At 44.1% G+C, this 21,155-nt stretch overlaps 1 protein-coding gene across 3 annotated transcripts in view; it reads right to left on the bottom strand.

The window, feature by feature from the left end:
* CPQ (carboxypeptidase Q) overlaps nucleotides 1-21,155 on the bottom strand; it is a 459,208-nt gene that overhangs the window by 399,254 nt on the left and 38,799 nt on the right. The window contains exon 1 of one of the 3 annotated variants that reach the window (XM_066578368.1): nucleotides 17,182-17,230. The exons of 1 other annotated variant lie outside the window; for it this stretch is intronic. The gene's annotated coding sequence lies outside the window, so the exon portion shown is untranslated. Of the gene's footprint in view, nucleotides 1-129; nucleotides 179-17,181; nucleotides 17,231-21,155 lie in introns of those variants that run through there. One more of the 3 variants, XM_066578369.1, reaches the window with a different exon arrangement.

Raw genomic sequence — 21,155 nt, 5'->3', positions numbered from 1 at the left:
TGAACTTTTGGACAACACGCTCGGGCAAAAGGGGTTCCCCAGGCATCCAACACACCCAGGTACGTCTACTTGATTTGAAGTTGGCGCAGCGTGGATTGTAACTCTGCAGAATGTTCTTCTATTGCTCACCTGTCCAATGACAACGCTCCTTGCAACATTGTAGACAGGTTGATGCATTGCACTTCATGATGGATGGCTTGAGTGCAGCAGCAAAACCAGTATATCCAGTAGTGTGTAGTTCCCGTCACAAGCTATGGCTGACGCCTCCAGTCTGCATCTTGCGAAGCTTGGTTTTAGGACAAATGACATGCTAATAAGACACGATCCATTCTACTGATAGGGGCGTCCAAACACTTTTGGCAAAATAGCGTATATAGTAAACATGTGGTAGAAAAGGAATAAAATGCAAAAAAATAATAATATTGACTTAAATGTTCCACTAATTCATCAACCTCACTGTCAGTAAGTTTTTTCTAATATCTACCCAGTTCCCCTGAAAATAAGACTTATCCCGAAAATAAGTCCCACCCCAATTTTTCAGGATTTTTGGGGAGGCTTGAAATATATGCCCTACCCTGAAAATAAGCCCCTAGCTGCATTACATTTTTAAAAAGGTAATACATTACCTAGCAGGCTCGGTCCACATCCCTCTCGCTGAACTCCAGAGCTCCAGCATTCTTCCTGCAGTCCTCGGCCGCCCACAGAAGATTGCTTCCTGGTTACAGGATTCATAAAATCCCACCTCCAGGAAGCGATGGATCTGATTGGTTTTTGAGTGCTGCTCAGCCAATCAATGCAGCGCTCGATGAACCAATGCGATGGCTGTGATTGGTTCATCTAGCAATGCATTGATTGGTTCTCGAGCGCTGCTCAGCCAATCACAGCTATCGCGTTGTGGAGGTGGGATTTAAGAATTGGCCAATCAATACTTCGGCTAGGGGACGTGAATCGAGCCTGCTGGGAAGTATAATACGACATCCCCCGAAAATAAGGCCTAGTGCCTCTTTTGAGGCAAAAATGAATACAAGACAGGGTCCTATTTTCAGGGAAACACAGTAATCTGTCTCTCCTCCCTTTCAGTTTCATCCCATTGCTTCTAATCTTTTCTTGTGCAAATGAGAATAGGGCTGACCCCGCTGCACTGTGACAACCCTTCAGATATATGTAGACCGCTATTAAGTCTCCTCTCAATTAGCAATAGCAAAAAAAAGCAATAGCAAACACTAAGTATAAACAGTCAAAATGTTACTGAAAGAAATAAAGCAAACCCTATCCTAATCCCACAGAAACCCTTTAAACAGGACATAAGACATTAGACGAGGGCCAAAAAGTTTTAACAAACTCCATCTCCCGCCCTGAAAAGTACATTTGACTTCGCCATATTCTTTCTACGGAGGGCGGAGAGGTGGTATCCACTAATCCCCTCTTTTTAGCTAAAGTTGGCCAGTGCAGACTGCAATCCCTCAATCGTATTAGATTGTCAACAGATCCAACAGAAAACACCAGGATTTGCTGCCAAAAATGTGTACAAACATCTTTTCAAGAATATTAAAAAATGCAAACAATGAAAGAAAGAGTTGCATAAACGTTCGGTGCGGCAAACTGGTGTTAGTGGTAGTTCGCAGCTCGGCATCACTTAGTGTAATCCCTCCATTACTAAGCATCTCCCATAAGAGCCGGATGCTTTATTGTTTCCCACAGAAAGTGGGTTAGTGTCTTTACGTGGGAATTCAGCAGCTGTCAACCTCTGAGTCTGTGCTGGGAAGATATGAACTTGGAGCGAAGACTACGAATCACAAAACGGAATGTCAAGAAAACAAAAGCTGATACACCAAACTTCACTGGCAACATGCGCCTCTGCTGCGGGGAAGGAGATAAAAGGCTGCATGCACTGAATTCCCCAAAAGTACAGGGGGTTCTGGAACAGCAAAGACAGGGGGGGTTCTGGGAAATCAAGGCGCTTGGCATGAAAGACAATTACAAGATGTTGTCTGCTGTTCTGGCTGACGGAGGAGGAGGATCTACTTTGAGTCACAGTCATATTTGTTCCTCCGACTCACTGGCTTCTGTTGAGGAAAATGACTTTTAGTTATTACTGGCACCATGTAATCATACGGCAGGAAATTACTTGTAAATGAGTAATGAAAAGAGCCATGTCTAGATATGGGAAGGCGTATATCAAACTTAAGCAGCCGCCGGCTCTCCAGACGTTGTGGGACTGCAACACTCATGAGACGGCTCGCAGCTCCGAAAAGGACTAATATGGAAGAACAAACTTTCTGAAGTGTACAACAGTAAATAGGAGATAGACAGATAGCTCCTTCTTCACACGTCGTTACATCCCGAGGATTTAATCATCTCCCGTCAGTGCTGTCCCATCAGAGCTGAACTTTATGTATCGCTCTATCTAAATAACAGCAGCATCTAGAATTCCAAAAACACTCTAAAGAATGTGATACTGTTGTCAGTTTTTGCATTGTCCCCATGCTTTGGCATGACTGCATTTTTCCCGTGCTGTTGTAAGCCAACTTCAGACTCACTCAATGGGCCAGGCAGAACGAAACTGACTGCTACTGCCATGTGCAGTCTAATCGCATCATCTGCAGGCGACCCCGGTGGAGTCTGACCAGGATGTACCGAAAGCCGTCCCCCGAACAGTTCTCTGGCTGTTTACACAGTGCAACAAAGAACATAAACCACCACAGTAACGTGTGGAATAACAGATGGAGAGGGGAACTTTCCCTATGTGACTCAGAATAAGAGACCGTACCTGCATACTGCGGATGTCCCGTCCTAAAAAGAATGCACCCAACCTATGTTCCTTGGCAACTCACTGTCCCTACCTGGGACAGACGTAAACAACTAAGTAAAGCCCCATTTACACGCAATGATTATCGCTAAAAATTTGCACAAATGATGTATTTTGAGCGATAATTGTTGCGCGTAAATGCTACCATCGTTTACTTTTCGGCCGAACGATGATTTTTAGTTGATCTTAAAATCCATTGTTCGGTCGGAGAGCTGTTAGCAGGGACCGCACACTGTGTTTCTCCACGGGAGCGCTGATAACATTGTATTCAGCTGCAGTCCCACGGCAGGACAAAAGAGTTGTATGCAGAGAACAGACCACCTACTGTTCTCTGCATACAGCGCACAAAGGCTCATCTACATGCAAATGAAGCTAATAAGCTACCAATGGGCATTAGTGCCCATTAGCCGCTTATGCAAAATGATCGCTGACTGTAAATCATCCTATCTTTTGAACATTCATCTTTGCATGTAAATGGGGCTTCAGAATACAACTACCACCAGTAACCACAGTACTTAGCCTGAGATGAGCAGGAAAAACCAAGATCCAGCGCTGATTCAAACTATCAGATGAAGACTGAGAATAATCTGCACAGGTCCACAGCCAAGACAGGAATAAAAGCCCTCCCTAATTATTAAGCAGGTGCAACAGATAGCAGAACACTCCGATAAACACTCCCACCAAAGCTAGAGAAAGCTGAGAGGGAAATCCAAAACAGCATCAGCATAAACCAGACCTCCGTGAACAAAAACCAAAGCCTGGCACAATACTCAGCTTCAAGAGCTCCTACATGTGATATGAGACAGACAGGGCTAATATGGGAGAAGAGATAGTGACATATCTTTATGCTTTAATCCCTTAAGGCATACCTTGGCCTTAACCCTTTCCAATCCAATTTTGGATTCAGGGTTTCCTAAAAGGCTCTCTCTTTTTGCTGTTATACAATGGTGCCATCTGCTGGCTAAAGCCAATGTGTGTGCGCCAGAGAGGTTTCGACAGAGGAATGGCTGGCAATGGACAGTAAGAATACCCTCTCGGACGTCTTCTGATATTGGAGCTGTACAAGCTTCAATCAGCATGTAGGAAGATGTCAGACAGTGGATTGGAAAGGGTTAAAGGGAATATTCCACCAAGTTTTTGCAGCCCTCACTGAGAGCACCATAAGGTAGCGACAGGTACACAGATTACAGTGATATGTCTGCTGTGTAGATCTGTGCAGTAGTTTTGGAGAAACTTACATTTTATTAGTAGCAACCAGACACACAATTAGCCCTGCCTCCAGCCAATAATTGGCAGCTCTCACTATGAACAGAAATAGGCATTTAATCATTGGCTGGAGGGTGTATCTAGCCTGCAGCTCATCAATAAGCAGAACTACTTAGAGTTTCTCCAAAACTACAGCACAGATCTACACAGCAGACATATCACTGTAATCAGTGTGCCTGTCAGTATGCCGGTCTTAGAGAGGGGTGCAAAAAGATGGTGACAGAGTTTCAAAAAGGATGCAAAAAGTTTTGGAGGATTTTCATCTCCACTTTTCAAAAGCCATAATCCCCCCCCCCCCCTTCATCAACATGGCCATATGAGGGCTTGTTTTTTTCATTGTGAGCTTTAGTTTTAAATTGTGACCATTTGGGCATATATACAGCTATTTTGATCACTTTTATTGTGTTGTTTGGAAATAGAAATAAACAAGATTAGCATTCTAGCTGTTTTTTTTTCCAGTTTTTTACCATGCAGGGTAAATAGTGTGTTGAATTTATTGTACAGGTCGTTACAGATTCTGCTATAGCAAGCATGTGTGGGTTTTGGTTTTTTTTCTAAATAGAGAAAAGTAGGCAAAAAACTTTTTTCCTATTACTTTTCATTTACATTTTTACACATTTTTTGTGTGTCTGCAGGAGACTTGAACCCGCAATCGTATGATCACTATGATAATATATTGCGATCATATGCCATGGCAGACACAGACACCAGGCAATGGCAAACTATCGGCTTTTTCGCAGTGGCATTGCGATAGGCCAATGGCATCACAGAGGGAACACACTCCCTCAGTGAAGCCTTTACATACTGCGCTCAACATAGATTGCTACATATAAAGGATAAAACAGCAGGAACCAGTGTTCTCACAAATCCCTGCTGTTGCAGTGAGAGATTGGCTGTCAGTCTCAGACTCCTACCGCTGCAGATAGCCCGGGCTTAGTTTAAACTCTGCAGCCAGGACGTAAACATGCATCCTATAGGGTTAAGGTTGTGTTCACATGTAACAGATTTGATGCAAATTTTACGCAGCGTCAAATATGCACTAAAGTCTGTGTCGAATTGCGCATCAAAAACTGCACCATTGGTGTGGATTTTGATACGGCTGTATCTAGTCTCTAGTAATCATACTCTCTACAGATACTGCAGCTAAACTGTAATCACAGACCACAGCACTGACCTAATGGAGATAAGTTAAAAGGGCTGTAACAGGATCACTAGTTATCCCTTATCCATAGGGCAGAGGAGAATTGTGGGGGTGTCACTGCTAAGACCTCAACGATCCGGAGAACGAGGGTCCTGCGTTTCCTGTCCTTTTCACTGCGAGGTTTCTGTCCTTTTCACTGTGAGCTTACTGCACCCCCTGCAGTGAGGAGGAGAATGAACAGAGCACTGCTTGCACCAGTGCACTAATGCTCCATTCATTTGCAATGGGACTGCCAGAGATAGCCAAGCTGCAAGTACTCAGGTATTTTCATCAGTCCCATTGCAATGAATAGAGTGCCGTCATAGTGACAGGCAGAGGAGGACATGGGACCCCTATTCTTGAGATCAGTGGGGGGCTCAGCAGTCAGACTCCCACAGATCATACAGCTAACCCCTATCCTGTGGGTAGGGGATAACTTGTGATCCTAGTACAGCCCCTATAAAAAGCTTCACATCAGCAAGATATAAATAGCATGTAATCTCCCTGTGGTACTGTTGTATTATGTCGCCACCGGAAGTTAGGGGTGGAGACATAATACAGCTAGGTTGACATGTCGAGTGACACCCCCAGCCTGTGAATGGCTCTCCCTGCTGCTCTCTTGCCTCTGAAGTGTCGGCCTTTCCACACTGCCCTCTCGGCTCTGAAGTGCCGTGCACAGCTCGATCAGGCGGCCGCCACCAACACTGTCCTCGCCCCTGCTGTTGCTCCGCAGACCGCTATGGGACAGCCCGTGCCACGCTCTCCGCAGCTACAGTGGATGCAACCTGCTGACGGCTACTCTGCTCCCCTGCCTGCACTCCCTTCACCAGCTGTCACAGGCACCGCTGCTGAGAGCACAATGGGGAGCCAAGTAGCCGTCAGTGGCCATATCCCCCCACGCTCCCTTCACCAGCTGTCAGAAGTGCTGATGCCGTCAGGCAGCGAAAAACACTCCCAGGGGAGTGGACTATCCGCGAACGTCCGCATCTCGGTGATACAGCAGGGGGGAATCCAGTGTGGTCAGCAGCAGGGTGATCTCGCCACTACAGCAGTGGAGAAGAACAGTGTTGCCGACGGCAGGGTGGGATGATGAACTGCACGGCACATCACAGCCGACAGGGCAGCGGGGGACAGCCAATCAGAAAATGGGGGCATCAACACAGCTGTATTATGCTTCCACCCCTAACTTCCGGTGGTGACATAATACAACAGTACCTCTCCCCGCTAGGTACAGACCTACATACCACTTTTGGGCTCAGGAGTGGAGAGTTGCTTTAAAGGAAACCTATCATTATGAAAACGCTGAACAATCTACTGGCATCGCAGAAGAGTAGCTGGATATATGATTTTGTGTACATAAAGATTCATTGATTAAAATCCCTGCTCATTCTGGGCTTAAATGTCCAGTGGGTGGTGTCAGTCAATGACTGACAGCCTTCCCTATAGGAGTAAGAATACAGAGATTGAAGTAAGTCACTAATTAAGATATCCACTGGATTTCAAGTGCAAAAGAAGTAGGGATATAATTGAATAAAATACAATTCATACTGAATCTTTTCCCATGACACTATCCATCACTTTGCTCATCTCCTCCTGTTCTCTAATACGACGTTGGCAGATCAGACTGCTCGTTCAAAGTGACAGGTTCACTTTTAGAAGAAAAAAAATCTAGTCTACTGCACTTATTAGTAAATGTCAGCTACTTGATTTTCATACTTACTGCATGAATAATCAACATGCAGATAGAATGATTAGGACTGACTGCACAGGTAACTTTCTAACTTTCCAGTTTAGATTTTTCTATTCATTCAAGTTTAATGATACAGGTCAGAGTCACTTCCTATCAGCATGGATCATGAGATTATTTTAGCAATCTGGCATTTTTATCACATCTGGCTTCAGAATTGAATATTATATATAGCTCATTTTACTAAAAATTGTATTTCTCTAGGTCAACACAACATCTCAGTATTGGGTGAACTCAACAAAGTTTTAGCTTTAGCTTTAAATCAATGTAAAACATAGGATTCACTCCAGGCGTTCAATGTACAGTCATATAGAGATAGTTGTCAATCACTGATAGCTCCGCCCATTGGACTGTTCAGCTAAGAATGAGCAAAGGTTTAAATGAATAAAATGCAAGTTATACTGAACCTTTCCCCATAAACTATATATCAATCTGCTCGGCTCCTCCTGCTCTATAACATGCTGCCTGCAGTTTGGACAGCTTGTTCAAGCTGACAGATTCCCTTTAAGTATCCTTCTGTTACTGCCGAGGACATCCAGAGCACTAAGAGTAAACAAGACCATCTTGACCTGTACAACTAGCATCTCCAGTGAGGTGTTGGACATTACAATACTCTAAGACTGAACCAATCAATTTTTTAAAGAAAATGACCAATCCAGACACTAGACTTCCTTCTCCACTCCAATTACGACTTTCCTGATCCACCAAGTTAGCCTTCCCAGTTACTTAAGAAAATGTATAAAAAGGTTTTTAATCACTTACCAACCACTAAGTAATACACAGAAGTGCCGCTGCCATTCACTAATAAACTTGCTGCATCAACATGCAATGCCCAGTAACAGAATATATAAGTGTATGCGGAAGGGGGTAGCGCTTACTTTCTCAAGGACACTTGTATGCCCATGTACCCACTTGAAGAATCTTAAAAACAGTAAAAGCACAAACAGAATCCTTAAAGTGAACCTTTCATCAGGTTTTCATAATGCAAGCTTTAATGATCGCCCTCCTTTGCCCACAAAGCGAAGAACACTTTTTCGGTTAACCGCTGTTTAAAAAAATAAAATTAAATAAAAAAATTTTGAAAGAAAAAAAGCAAATAAATAAACTTAATATAGTAGCATATTGTTTAGTAGTATGCGTCCAATATGTTCTCAGTTTTCAATTTTTTGGGGTGGTTAGTTTTTAGGCAGCATTACGTTATTTCGTCTGTTTCACCTTAGCTGTTTTTTTTTTTTGGGGGGGGGGGGCTTATATGTAGTTCATTATAAAAAAGAAAAAAATGTTCTAAAATGGCGCATAGGAGGTTTAGTGCAGGTCAGGCATACACATTGCTTTGTTCTAGCAGTTCTGGTATGAAAATGCATTGGAGACAGAAATACAGAAATAAATTCTAGCAGTGACAACTCTACTCCTACCGCTAGCCCTACGGGGGGGCTGAACCACTTGTTTAGTCATTAGGGCCGAGTTGTGCAATGTCCCCCACAATGGGGGGGGGGGGGGGAATTCAGCAGTTTCATTTGCTTCCCCTCCCTCATACCCCAATTTGTAGGTGTAAATGCGAATGTTGCTAATTTTTGCACCTTTGAAAGATATATATATATATATATATAAAAAAAGCAAAAGCCCTTACTGATTGACTCACCACTAATTCTCTAACTTCCCAGTATCATACAAACTAGAGATGAGCAAGCACCCAAATGCTCGGGTCCGCGTTATTGGAGTCGAGCTTTTCGTAAAATTTGTATGTGGGACACCGGGTCCCGAGCTTTTTTTTTTTTTTTCTTGGTTCATCTCCATCTCTCTCTGTCTCTCTTTCTCTCCCTTCCCCTCTCCCTCCCAACATCTATGCCAGATCATTTATTGCAGAACACCCCACCTCTATCTATTCAAGACTATGGACCTCCACAAGAGTTCCAGAAATAAAAAAATAAAAAATAGTGAATCTTGTTTTTAATAGGTTTAGTTAAAAACATCCTCCATCCACTCATAATGGTCTACCAGTGCAGTGCCTGTGACCCCTGTATTTGCGGCAGTTATACCCCTAACCCACTTTGAAACGGTAACAAGTTTCTTCTATTTTACAATGAAAAAAGTTTTGGTACTGTGTTAGCCAGTAGAGCAAAATGTGATTGTTCCCTGCAAGAGAAACCACGTAATCTTGTAGATATGATACCTTTTAATGGCTAACAAAAATACATGATGTTGTAGCGGGCTTTCGAACCATCGCAGGGCTCTTCTACAGGCTTAAATCAAAGTAAATGAACCAGGTTAGCGCTCCTGAGTGGTTAGGCTTTATACTAACAATGTGTGAACAAAATATATTAATCACACTCACCCGGTGTTTGGTAAAGACCTTATCCAAGATCCTTACCAACACCCCTTAATCCAGGAGAGCCTGTAAAATAAGTTTCCGGTGGGTCCCTTTAAATCCCCTGGGCTAGACAGGGGAGAGATCTGCAGGTCCTCCGTCTCTCTTCCTCGAGAGCCGCTGAAGTTGAAAGCTGTATACTATGAAAATTGGACACCGCGCTCCTAGGAATATCCACCCTCCGGAGGGTGGATATTCCTAGGAGCGCGGTGTCCAATTTTCATAGTATACAGCTTTCTACAGGCTTAAATAAAATAGATCCAAAGAGGCATGCATAAGTATGTGTGTATAAATATACATGCCTCTTTGGATCTAATTAATTTAAGCCCGAAGAACAACCCTGTGTTGGTTCGGGAGCTCGCACTAACATCATGTATTTTTGTTAGCCATTAAAAGGTATCATATCTAATAGATTACCTGGTTTCTATTACTGGGAACATTCACATTCTTCAATTTTAGTAATAATTCTTAATTTCCCCCCAAAGAGATGACCCTTCTTATGATCACTTAAATAAAACGGAGGCCCCTAATTTCTCTGAAAAGAATCCTTTCGAAATTTATATTTATACGCCTGAGAAAAATCTGTCAGTTGACGAATCCCTGATGAGCTTCAAGGGCCGGCTTGCTTTCCAGCAGTTCATCCCATCCCATCCCATCCAAAGACATCAGATACAACATTAAATTATACAAGGTGTGCGAGAGCACTAGAGGCTATACCTTTGATTTTTTTTTTATATATATGAAGGCAGGGACCACCACCGTTTTCCCCTAGATTACCCAGACAATATTGGCATTAATGGAATTGTTTGGGAGCTGATTGTTTGGGAACGTTCGATTTGTGCACCTGTTCACGAGCTTTTACGCCCCAGATGGTAGTGTATATCGGCCGGCCGTGAAAATGGCAGCCGATATACGCTCGTGGGAATGAAGCCGAAATGGGGTCTAAGAGTGCTTCACCCAAGCAACCACGTATATCGCATTTTCTATTCTCGCCCGTGAAAAAGGATGAGAATAGGGCTTTCACAGAAATTTTTTCACATGGACTTTCAGTCTGTGTGGAAAAAAACACGCATATGGACAATCTCAGACTATTACAGGGTCGTGGAATACACAGACCGCACGCACCCCGATTATACACCCATGTGAATAAGCCCAAACAGTTGGCACGATGAAACTTCCCAGTCTTTTACTTCTGTACTTTTTCTCCAGATTGTTTATTTTAAATTTGAGAAGAAATAAAAAATTCTTGGTTTGATGATATACGGAGTGGATTTTCAAGCTCTAGTAAAAACACAGATGAGATCTGAAACCAAATTTCCAATAGACAAAGAGCAGCTCTAAGAACTGCATTTATGCTCATCTGCCAAATTGTTCTTTACATTTTTGTCTATTTCTCCTGAATAGCCCATTATGATTATTGCTCTCAGAACGCATTCGTGCCACCTGATTGTAATAAGGCCTCATTAGCTGCAAACCACAACTTCTTTCACAAGAAAATAAGAGCATTCAGACTTTCATTAGTGGGAATTTTTTAAAACGGGGCTGAGGGAAATGAAAGCAATGTGATGTTTGCACATAAGAGACCCTGTGATCATCTGTCAGGAGTTCCTAATGTTACAGTCTGATAGAGATGCAGCCGCACAACCCCTGGCACGTCGGCACTGTAGCGGCGGCCATCACTCCATGGCAAGACTCTTTGTACGAAGCTGCTTGAAAGACAATACGCGATTAATGGTCTCATCTGGATAAAGGAAAGTCATTAAGATGGTCTATTAGAAGGAAATCTTGGGTTATCTTCTTAGATCTCTGATTAATGGATATTAGAATGATGGACTGCGAAAATCACTATACATGAAGTGGACAGATTGAAAAGTTTAGGTACATTTGAGAAGTTCCAACATCATTGTCTAGCAGTGGTGCCCAAGCGGTTGCCCACTGCTCCGAGGGTAATGCCATCAGCTTTGATTGGAAACCGGTTTCTCATTTCTATATGGACTATGCCTGTCACCTTCATAACAACACTGTGGATGTCACTTTAAGGCCGGGCTCATAAGACCATATGGTGATACGCTGTGTAAAAAAAAAACCCACTCATTCTACCAGTGCATAGAAACGTGTATCCCTGCGCATTGTCGCATTTATTGCCTGCACATGAACAGCGTATTATACGCACACGGTCATGCACTGACTTCTTTTTAATTCCCTTTTCCAAGCAACATGCATAAAAAAAGCCGTAAATATGCAATGTAATTGTGTATGTATTGAGTTCCGAACACACCCATAGAAAACGTTAGGGAGGTACTTGCATAATAAGTGGTAAAATAGAACATGCTGTGCTCTTTTAAACGTGTGTAAAATACACAATAGATGTACGCCGCAAGTGTGAATGGAAAAATAAAAGTCAATGTCATAGAATCATAATAGTGTGCATGCATTTGTCTATGTAATGTCAGTGTCTTCTGTGCTCCATGACTGATGTGTATTGCATAGCTGCAGCACTGAAAGAGTTAATTGTCTGGTATATGAGCTGACTGTCTGGAAAATTTATCTGTTTGTTTGTCATGTGACCTTGTGATATATATGTGGATGCAAGGTGCATAAGAGAGGAGAGTTGAGTCCTGTTGAGTTCTATTCTAGATCTGCAAGAGGACCACACTGGCACCTTCAGCCTGTGTGACCCAAAATGGAAGAGGCTGAAAGAAATCTACAGCCTGCCTTGGACTTGCTGTACCCAGGAGATGTGAAAGTACCCTCTCAATGCTAAGAGAAAGAGAGAATGAGCAGCGTACCTTTGCCTAAATTTGAGTGTTGACCGGTAGAGAGTTAGAGAAGAGTGTTGCCGGGATCAGGACCTACAGATAACAGGACTGTGGTTTATTCTGACTTTCCGTGAATCCTTCCTGTCACACCGTCTTGAGTTTTTGCCCTGTTTTACTGCTGGCATGTATTGTTAGATTGTATTCAAGTTATTTTCAAGTAAACGAGCTTCACCGACCGTTCCCGATTTGGCTCAGAAAGTTAAATCCCTATGTGTGGACTATTTATTACCAACAACTGGATTCACCGCAGAGGATGGAACAATGGCGTCACGCGTGACACAAAGGACTAAGGTAATCCATTAATGAGTTACCCTGTTTAATAGCCTGCTCTTGGACCCTTGGATGTGTCAACGATTACCCTCCAGGTGGGAGACAGAAGAGCCACCATGACAGGGCCCAAACTCTACCCCGCTGTCTCCTAGGATGGGTCCGCTCCTCTGACGCTGCATGGGAAACCATCCCAAATCTGAAATTACATGTAGATAGCCATAGACATGACCATGTGTACTATTGTGATCATATCTCATGGGTCAATAGTTAGAATCATAGAGTTGGAAGGGACCTCCAGGGTCATTGGGTACAACCCACTGCTCAGTGCAGGATTCACTAAATCATCCCAGACAGACATTTGTCCAGCCTTTGTTTGAACACTTCCATTGAAGGAGAAGTCACCACCTTCCGTGGTAACCTGCTCCACTCATTCATCTCCCAAAGGGCTCTTTCACACGAGCATATATCGGCGCAGTTTTCACGGCCGGCCAATATACACTACGATCTGATGCATTGGATTCCAATGCATCAGATCACATGGCCGTATGTCCGCAGCGTAAAAGCGCCCCGCCGGGCTGAAAAAAAATAGTCCTGGAACTATCTTTCTATCCGGAATACATCGGCCGCTGCATGGGCTCTTATGGGAGCCAATAAGAGCAGCCAGAGAAGGGAGGTGGGACTCCTTTAGCGGGACTGCTAAACTCCCTCCCTCTTCTCTCCTTCCCTTTTAGCTCTTTGCAATGGAAGGGTGTGGGACGGGGACTGAGCTAGGGCCTGCCCCCTTCCATTTGCTGGCTGCGGACAAAGGGCGGGGAGGGGGCGGTTGCTTACCTCCGGAGGGAAGGAAAGAGGAGGTGAGCCGGCGAAGGGGGGGGAAAGGGAGGCAATGGCATTGCGGCCTCGGCGTATAAATGCGCTGGTACCTGTGCCGTCTGAACAGGCGCACAAGCTTTAGATTTATGTGCCCATTCACGTGTTTTTACGGCGCCAGCAGGCGCACGTAGAAATACCTACGGCCATGGGAAAGAGCCCTCACTGTCAGAAAGTTGTTTTTTTTATATCTAATTTGCATCTCCCCCCTTTCAGTTTCATCCCAGTGCTCTTAGTCTTTCCTTGTGCAAATGAGAATAGGGCTGATCGCTCTACACTGTGACAGTCCTTCAGATATTTGTAGACCGCTATTAAGTCTCCTCTCAGCCTTCTTTTTTGCAAGCTAAACATTCCCAGATCCTTTAACTGCTCTTCATAGGACATGCTTTGCAGACCGCTCACCATCTTGGTAACTCTTCTCTGAACTTGCTTCAGTTTGTCTATGTCTTTTTTAAAGTGCGGTGCCCAGAAGAGTAGAGGGGGATAATTAGCTCATGTGATCCAGACTCTATGCTTCTCTTAATACAACCCAGAATTGTGTTTGCCTTTTTGGCTGCAGCATCACATTGTTGACTCATGTTCAGTCTAAGATCTATTAGTAAACCCAAGTCTTTTCCACATCTGCTGCTGCTTAGCCCAATTCCTCTCATTCTATATGTGCCATTTTCATTTTTGTTGCCCAGATGTAGGACTTTGCATTTCTCATTGTTAAATATCATTCTGCCCACTGTTCAAGCTTTTTTAGATCTTATTGAATAATCTCTCTCTCTTCCCTAGTGTTAGCTATCCCTCCCAGCTTTGTGTCGTCGGCAAAATGGATCAGCTTCCCATCAATTCCCTCCTTCAGATCATTTATAAAAATGTTGAAGATCACTGGGTCTCGCAGAGGCCCACACAGAAATGTCACTCCCGGCGCCCCGGCTCTGCTGTGTGCATGCACCGGCTGGCCGGCAGCCAGAACATCACAGAGCCGCGGGAGAAGATGAGAGCCGCACTGGTCCCTGCAGGGGCGCGGGTCGGGTCCCGCTGCGAGATTTCTCGCAGGGGATCCGACCCGGCCGTCTGTAGGCGGCCATATTCGGTAATTTCTTTTAATAAGTATGGTATGAGATACTTTGTCAAATGCTTTACTTAAGTCAAGATATACTATATCCACCGCATTTCCCTGATCAACCCAGGGAACCTTTCTGCAATTCAAATGTACTTTCTTGGAAGCCATTCATCACAAATCATGCGTCAGTAATACGCAATTCAAATACGCTTGCGTGTGACCGCCCTAAAGGGTACCTTTCTGTAACAGAAAACCCACTACAAATCCACAGTGCCGAAATCCGCACATAAATGGCGTGCATTTTGCCAAGTACATTGTTGCAGATCTGCTGTGGGTTTTAACCCTTGTATTTTAAGCCACTCGTTGAATAGCGTTTGCAGATTCAGGAGCCGCAGAGTTTTTCAAAAATCATGCAGATTTGATAAGGAAATTTTCCACTCCATGTAAGGCTAATTTCACGCGGGTCGATACCGCACTCGCCAATGTGCGATTACCCGCAGACCCGAGGCGTTTTTGTATCAAAAATGTCTCGCATTACTTCGGGGAAGTAGCGATCCTCCAATGCGGCTGACAGACGATTTTCGAGCGCGTTGTAAACGCTCCCCATCACAATGACGGAGTGCAATAAAAAGCGCTGTAAAACTCTGCGATGTGCATTCAAAAAGGCTGCTCAAAATCAACGTACAAATGGCGCGATCTTAAAAGACGTTTTCTGAACGCAAGTGTGGGAGTGGCCTTACTGTATTCTGCAAAGTACCGGTAACGAGGGCATTTATTGTTTGCATATTTAAGCGCACTCGGTTATCTTGTCGCCTTTACGCCAGACTCACTTGCCATTTTTCTTATCCAACACAACTGACCCTGAGACGAGCCTCCGATGTACACGTCAATATAATCATACACCGCAATACACAGAAATTAGAACCCACTCATTTCAATGGCTTCGTTCACAAGCACGTATCTTGAGTATGCAATTGCGTCGTGCAAAATAATGCATCACCCCCTCTCAATGAGGAATTCGCGATGAAACCCGGTGCGGGTTTGGAGGCAGGCATTTCTTGGCTGATCTGCAGCAGAATGCCGGCTGCAGACACTCTACTGGTAATTAACCCCGAATCGACCCAGCCTAAGGCTCAATGCACATGGGCGTATTTGCATTGCGGAATACGAAGCAGGCATCCGCCTCTGGATTCCGAAGCAAATACTGTCCATAGACATGCTATGCAAAATCGCTTTTCCGTGTCCCCGAGCGTGAATCGCGATTTTCCGCTCGCAGTGGGAAAATCGCAGCATGTTCTATTTTCAGCGCGGATTCCACACAGGCAGCTTCCATTGACACCGAACAGGTACATGGGAGTCACAGGCCGGGCACAGGGTCGAATCCCGCACGCGGAAACCAGCCCGGTCATGTGCATTCGGCCTAAGAGCAACAATATAGCTGCCTCCGCTATATGCCTACCATGATGGTCTCTGTCCAAAGACATGGGCATAGACTGATATATATTCTAAAGGGCCCGTTTACAAGAAAAAATACGGGGCGTACAAATACTGCAAATACGGGCATGTAAATAACCACGAGCCGTGTCCTGACCCCACCCGACTCCGCTAAGCATCCTTGTTAAAGAATCGGGACCCAGTCTACATAATGCCGATACACATCATGAATATCTTAAAGGGGTAGTCCATCTAGTAAAGTGTTGGCACATTGCCAGGATATGCCATCACTTTGGCGGTGTCCGACCTCTTCACTGCCACTTCCTGTCAGCCCTACAGCCGCACGTCAATAGAGTGAATGTGACTACCGGCTGCCAGAAAACAGCTCTGTGCACACCGACCGGCAAGAGCTGCCATGAGGCACCGCAGATCTTAGGGCTTAGACACATGAACCTGTCTCGTTATACGGTCGTGATAACTGCGGACAAAACTAAACCACCAATTTCAATTGATTTAGTTTTCACTCTCAGGATTCGCGGCTGTTAATTGTACAAGTGAGAAAAGATAGGACTTGCCCCGGTAGTATTAACTACGGATCTATGTTCCCGCGTTTGTTTTCAAACTCCTGCGCTATGGCGCAGAGTTTAAATGGCCGGCGAGGAAAAAATAAAAACCTTGTTCATGCGCAACTATGCTCCATAGTCCGTTGCTTGGGACTCCAACCGATCAGCTAAGCAGGCGCATGCTGTTAGGACCGCAATAACACAGAGGACGAAGCGGAAGCCTCTGCGCCGACCTCCGTGTAGTGGCCGGCACTTGTAACTGCAGGCATGGCGCTCATTGATTTCCCGAGCGGTGGACCGCAGCCGATCAACTATTCATGACCTATCCTGATGATAGGTCAGAAATAGTATTTCACTTGAAAACCCCTTTAATTGGAAATGTGCTTTAATTTATTCCATAATTTAATTTTTAACGTAATTATTGTTTTTAGCCCTTTTTCTCCTCCTTTCATCCCTCTCTCACATACGTTATAGAGGGCTACAGCCCGTCATCTTAGACACCAATTCAACCCTTCATTCTTACAGACGGGGGAAACCGTCGCGGCCGCTACATACAGCGGTGGCCAAAAAATATGGGGGATGCACTGTTATGTTATATCGGCCCAGGAATAAAACAATCGGTCATGCCGCAGCAGAATGTACTTACTATACTTGTGTTCACACATTATTTTAAGGAAGTCTATGCAAATATGAACCTATTATATGAGCTGACCCCATAAGAGGAGCAGGCAGGAATACCCCCTGTCCCACAGCAAGCACAGTTACAATTTATATCCAATAACCCAAATTATAGCACAAACTTACCAACTATCAAAGGAGTATTCAAGTGTCCCTCTGCCACAAGAGGCCGAGTTCAATATAACTTCCCTGTCTCCAGTGCCGAGTGCTGAAGTTACATGTTCTGCTGATACATTCGGACTCCTAGAAAATGGCTGACTCGAGCTCTAAGCACGTCATGCCGAAGACACTTTCCTGCCCCATAAGTCACCATATATCTCTCCCTCTAATAAATTCACTTCAGAACAGACTACGTTTCCTTCCTGAAACAGAAGACCTAAGTGACAGCCAGCGGGGGGGGATCTCATACAGTCACGTGTTACCATAATGACAACGTGGGGTGGACAATAATAGCTGTTCACAGGTCAAAGAGAGGACATTTATTTATATTTTTTAATGTCAAAACAAGAGATGAAAAACGATTATTTTTGTTAAAGAGCGCTACTCTTTATCTTTATTCCCCCTATTATAAGGTGGTACGGTCCAAAGACTCAAAGTTCAAAAACACAGTCCTGATATGAAACTGCAAGGAAAACCATGTCGCCCGTAGCAACCAATCACAGCACAGCTTTCATTTTTTAACAGTACTGGGAGAAATGAAAGTCGCATTATGATTGGTTGCTATTGGCAACGCAGACAGTTTCATCTCCAGCTCCAGGCAGTTGCTTGTTAGACTGTTCTAGCCATATATACTAAAATCCAATCGTAATATTCCATAAAGGAACATTTATCGTTTATTAAGATATTGCTTTAGTAATGAGTTTTTACTAATGGTAGTGGTCCACCACCCTGTTTACATCCAGCCACATCTCTTTACTAGTCTATGGCTTTCATTCCAGCATTACCTTCTATGTGAATCTAGTGCAGGATTATATCCTGTATGTAGGGTTCCAACCAGACAGAAGAAATTCCTGCGCAGTTCGTAGAAATGGGGGATTTTTGATGTGTCCGTGACTTTTTTCAGGTGCTTTCACACTGGCGACAATCGCACATGCGACAGCGCTACAAATCGCGTGTATGTGAAGCCCATGCTTTGCAATTGGTTGCTTCCCATTAGCGATGTTTTGTACGCTGCTACATTGCGAGAAAAAAAATAGTGTCATGCTCTACAGCTGCAATTTTCTCGAATGCCACAGCTTAGCCAATCACTGCAGCGCTCGATGAACCAATCACAAGCATCACATTGAGTAGCTGTGATTGGTTCATTAAGCGCTGCAGTGATTGGCTGAGCCACGGAGCTCGATGAACCAATCAGAGCCATCACTTCCTGGAGGCGGGATTCATGAAGCCCCTGACCAGGAAGGGCTGGCTAAAGACTACAAACAAGTGCTGTGAAACTGCCGGAGGAGAAGTGTGGCGGAGTGGACAGCGCATGTTAGGTAATGTATTGGGGAGTTTTTTATGCAGAAAGGGTTTATTTTGGGGTAAAACAGTAAGACTTCCTACTGTAAAAGTTGCATCGCACCGCACGAAAACCGCAATTTTATGCGATGCAACACAAAGGAAGGCTTCATAGTTAAACATGGGCTATAAAACATCGCAAATCGTGCCAATATTAAGAAAGCCGCAATTTTTTTTTTAATGCAATGTTGCAGTCTACAAAACATCGCTAATGGGAAGAAACCAATTGGAAAGCATGGGTTTCACATATATGCGATCTGTAGCGCTGTCACATCTTGAAAAAATCGCGTGATTTTGTCGCCCTCGTGAAAACAGCCTAAAGTAACTTTTAGGCCGCATATCCACGGGCAAATCAGATTCCACATGCAGATTTCCGCAGCAGGAGACCCGCGGAAACCATTTGCAGGATGTAATGGTTTTTCCATGCGGATGTACTGCGGATCATCCACGCATCATCCACCTCCCTGCCTTTTCCCCACCTCCCTACTTGATTTTAACCCTTTCCAATCCAATTTGTATCCTGGTTTTCCTAGGGAGCTTACTCTTTTTCTGCCGTTATACAACGGCGCTATATGCTGGCTAAAGCCAGTACTGCATGATGCCAAAGATTCCCTATGGGGACTTTGAATTGTCGATCTTACGCGCGGGTGACCCGTGCGGATTCCGTGTATTAGGTGTTATATTTTTTATACTGTTTTTGGACAACCTTTACACCTGAGTGAATAAATAATCATTTTTTTATGCTATGATGATCATAAAGTGTCATAAAGATTAATATTCTTTAATGTAGTGTATGCCTCTGTTTACTTTGTGGACATTTTACTGCACATTGTTGCAAAATTTTAAATCGCATTCCATAGCTAAAATTCCGCAGCCATTCTGCTGTGTGTGAACGCATCCTAAAAGGGCATATGGACGGGGGTCGCTGGCACGAGACAACCCTTTTAGGGTGGTTTCACATATATGTTGTTAGGAAAAATGCCATGTTTATCCAGTGGTTTTAGCTGTGTCTTTTAACCCTTTCCAATCCAATTTGTATCCTGGTTTTCCTAGGGGGCTTACTCTTTTTCTGCCGTTATACAACTGCGCTATCTGCTGGCTAAAGCCAGTACTGCATGAGGTGACACGTTGGATAGGATCCAACAGCAGAGAGGCTGGCAATATACGGTAAGAGAACCCCGACGGGGGTCTTCCAACATGGGAGCTGTACAGCCTTAAAGGGGTTGTCCCGCGCCGAAACGGGTTTTTTTTTTTTCAACCCCCCCCCCCGTTCGGCGCGAGACAACCCCGATGCAGGGGTTAAAAAAGAACACCGCACAGCGCTTACCTGAATCCCCGCGCTCCGGTGACTTCTTACTTACCTGCTGAAGATGGCCGCCGGGATCTTCTCCCTCGGTGGACCGCAGGGCTTCTGTGCGGTCCATTGCCGATTCCAGCCTCCTGATTGGCTGGAATCGGCACGTGACGGGGCGGAGCTACACGGAGCCGGCATCCTGCACGAGCGGCCCCATTGAGAAAAGAAGAAGACCCGGACTGCGCAAGCGCGTCTAATTTGGCCATTAGACGCCGAAAATTAGACGGCTCCATGGAAACGAGGACGCTAGCAACGGAGCAGGTAAGTGAAAAACTTCTTATAACTTCTGTATGGCTCATAATTAATGCACAATGTACATTACAAAGTGCATTAATATGGCCATACAGAAGTGTATAGACCCACTTGCTGCCGCGGGACAACCCCTTTAAATCATAATGTCTTGAGATGTCAGACAGTGGATTGGAAAGGGTTAAGGCAAAAACCGCTGCGGCTGGATGTTAGCTGAAGGTCAACAGTGTGAAAGTAACCCAAGAGTAATGGTATAAAAGCACATCATTCCTTTATACACTCACAAAGCGACAGAAAAATACAATTTCTAATAATGAATTCTTCTTTAACAAATGTCCTTGAATCGATAATCATAATTCCAGATATGTTGCCGTTATTCTTCGCTCGTGTACTGAGTGTCCTTTTCAAGGACCATTTTCTTTGCAATAGAACATAATGCATAAAAGAATTTTCTATGCTTCTACAGCTGTAGATACATGAATGTGTACAAGATGTAAACTATCATTCGCTTTTGAATTATGATTGCATGCTGACGAGGCGAAGTAACCGATGATCAAGTGCTAGAGATGTTGCTATATAAACTATGCAATAATAAGGCGCTTCAGAGGAGCTTGGAAACATCACTTGAGTGTTTTTCATTGTTTTTTTCTCCAAAGCATTGAATAATAATTAGGCATACCTAATCGATAAGCCTGCGGTGCCCATTGAGTATCACCTAAATTAAGTGATTACTCCCATAACAAGGAGTTATGAAACGCACCACAAACAGTGCTTTTTTAAGTGTTTCTCTTTACTTTTGATTCATTTTTGTGGGGGTCCAGGGCATTTCCCCTCTCTAAATGTAGCCCATTCTAGGTGTGGCTTTTACGTTCAAGAACTTTTATTGAAAAACAAGGAGCGCATGTTAGAGAAGGCTATACAAAACCATTACATAGTATACAACAGGCAAGAATAGACTCCCATAAAGCCAATAGGAAGTATGAACAAGAACAATCGA

This window comes from Eleutherodactylus coqui, chromosome 9 (assembly GCF_035609145.1).
Source record: "Eleutherodactylus coqui strain aEleCoq1 chromosome 9, aEleCoq1.hap1, whole genome shotgun sequence".
NCBI classification, from domain to species: Eukaryota; Metazoa; Chordata; class Amphibia; order Anura; family Eleutherodactylidae; genus Eleutherodactylus; species Eleutherodactylus coqui.
This window is presented reverse-complemented; position numbering and strand designations above follow the sequence as displayed.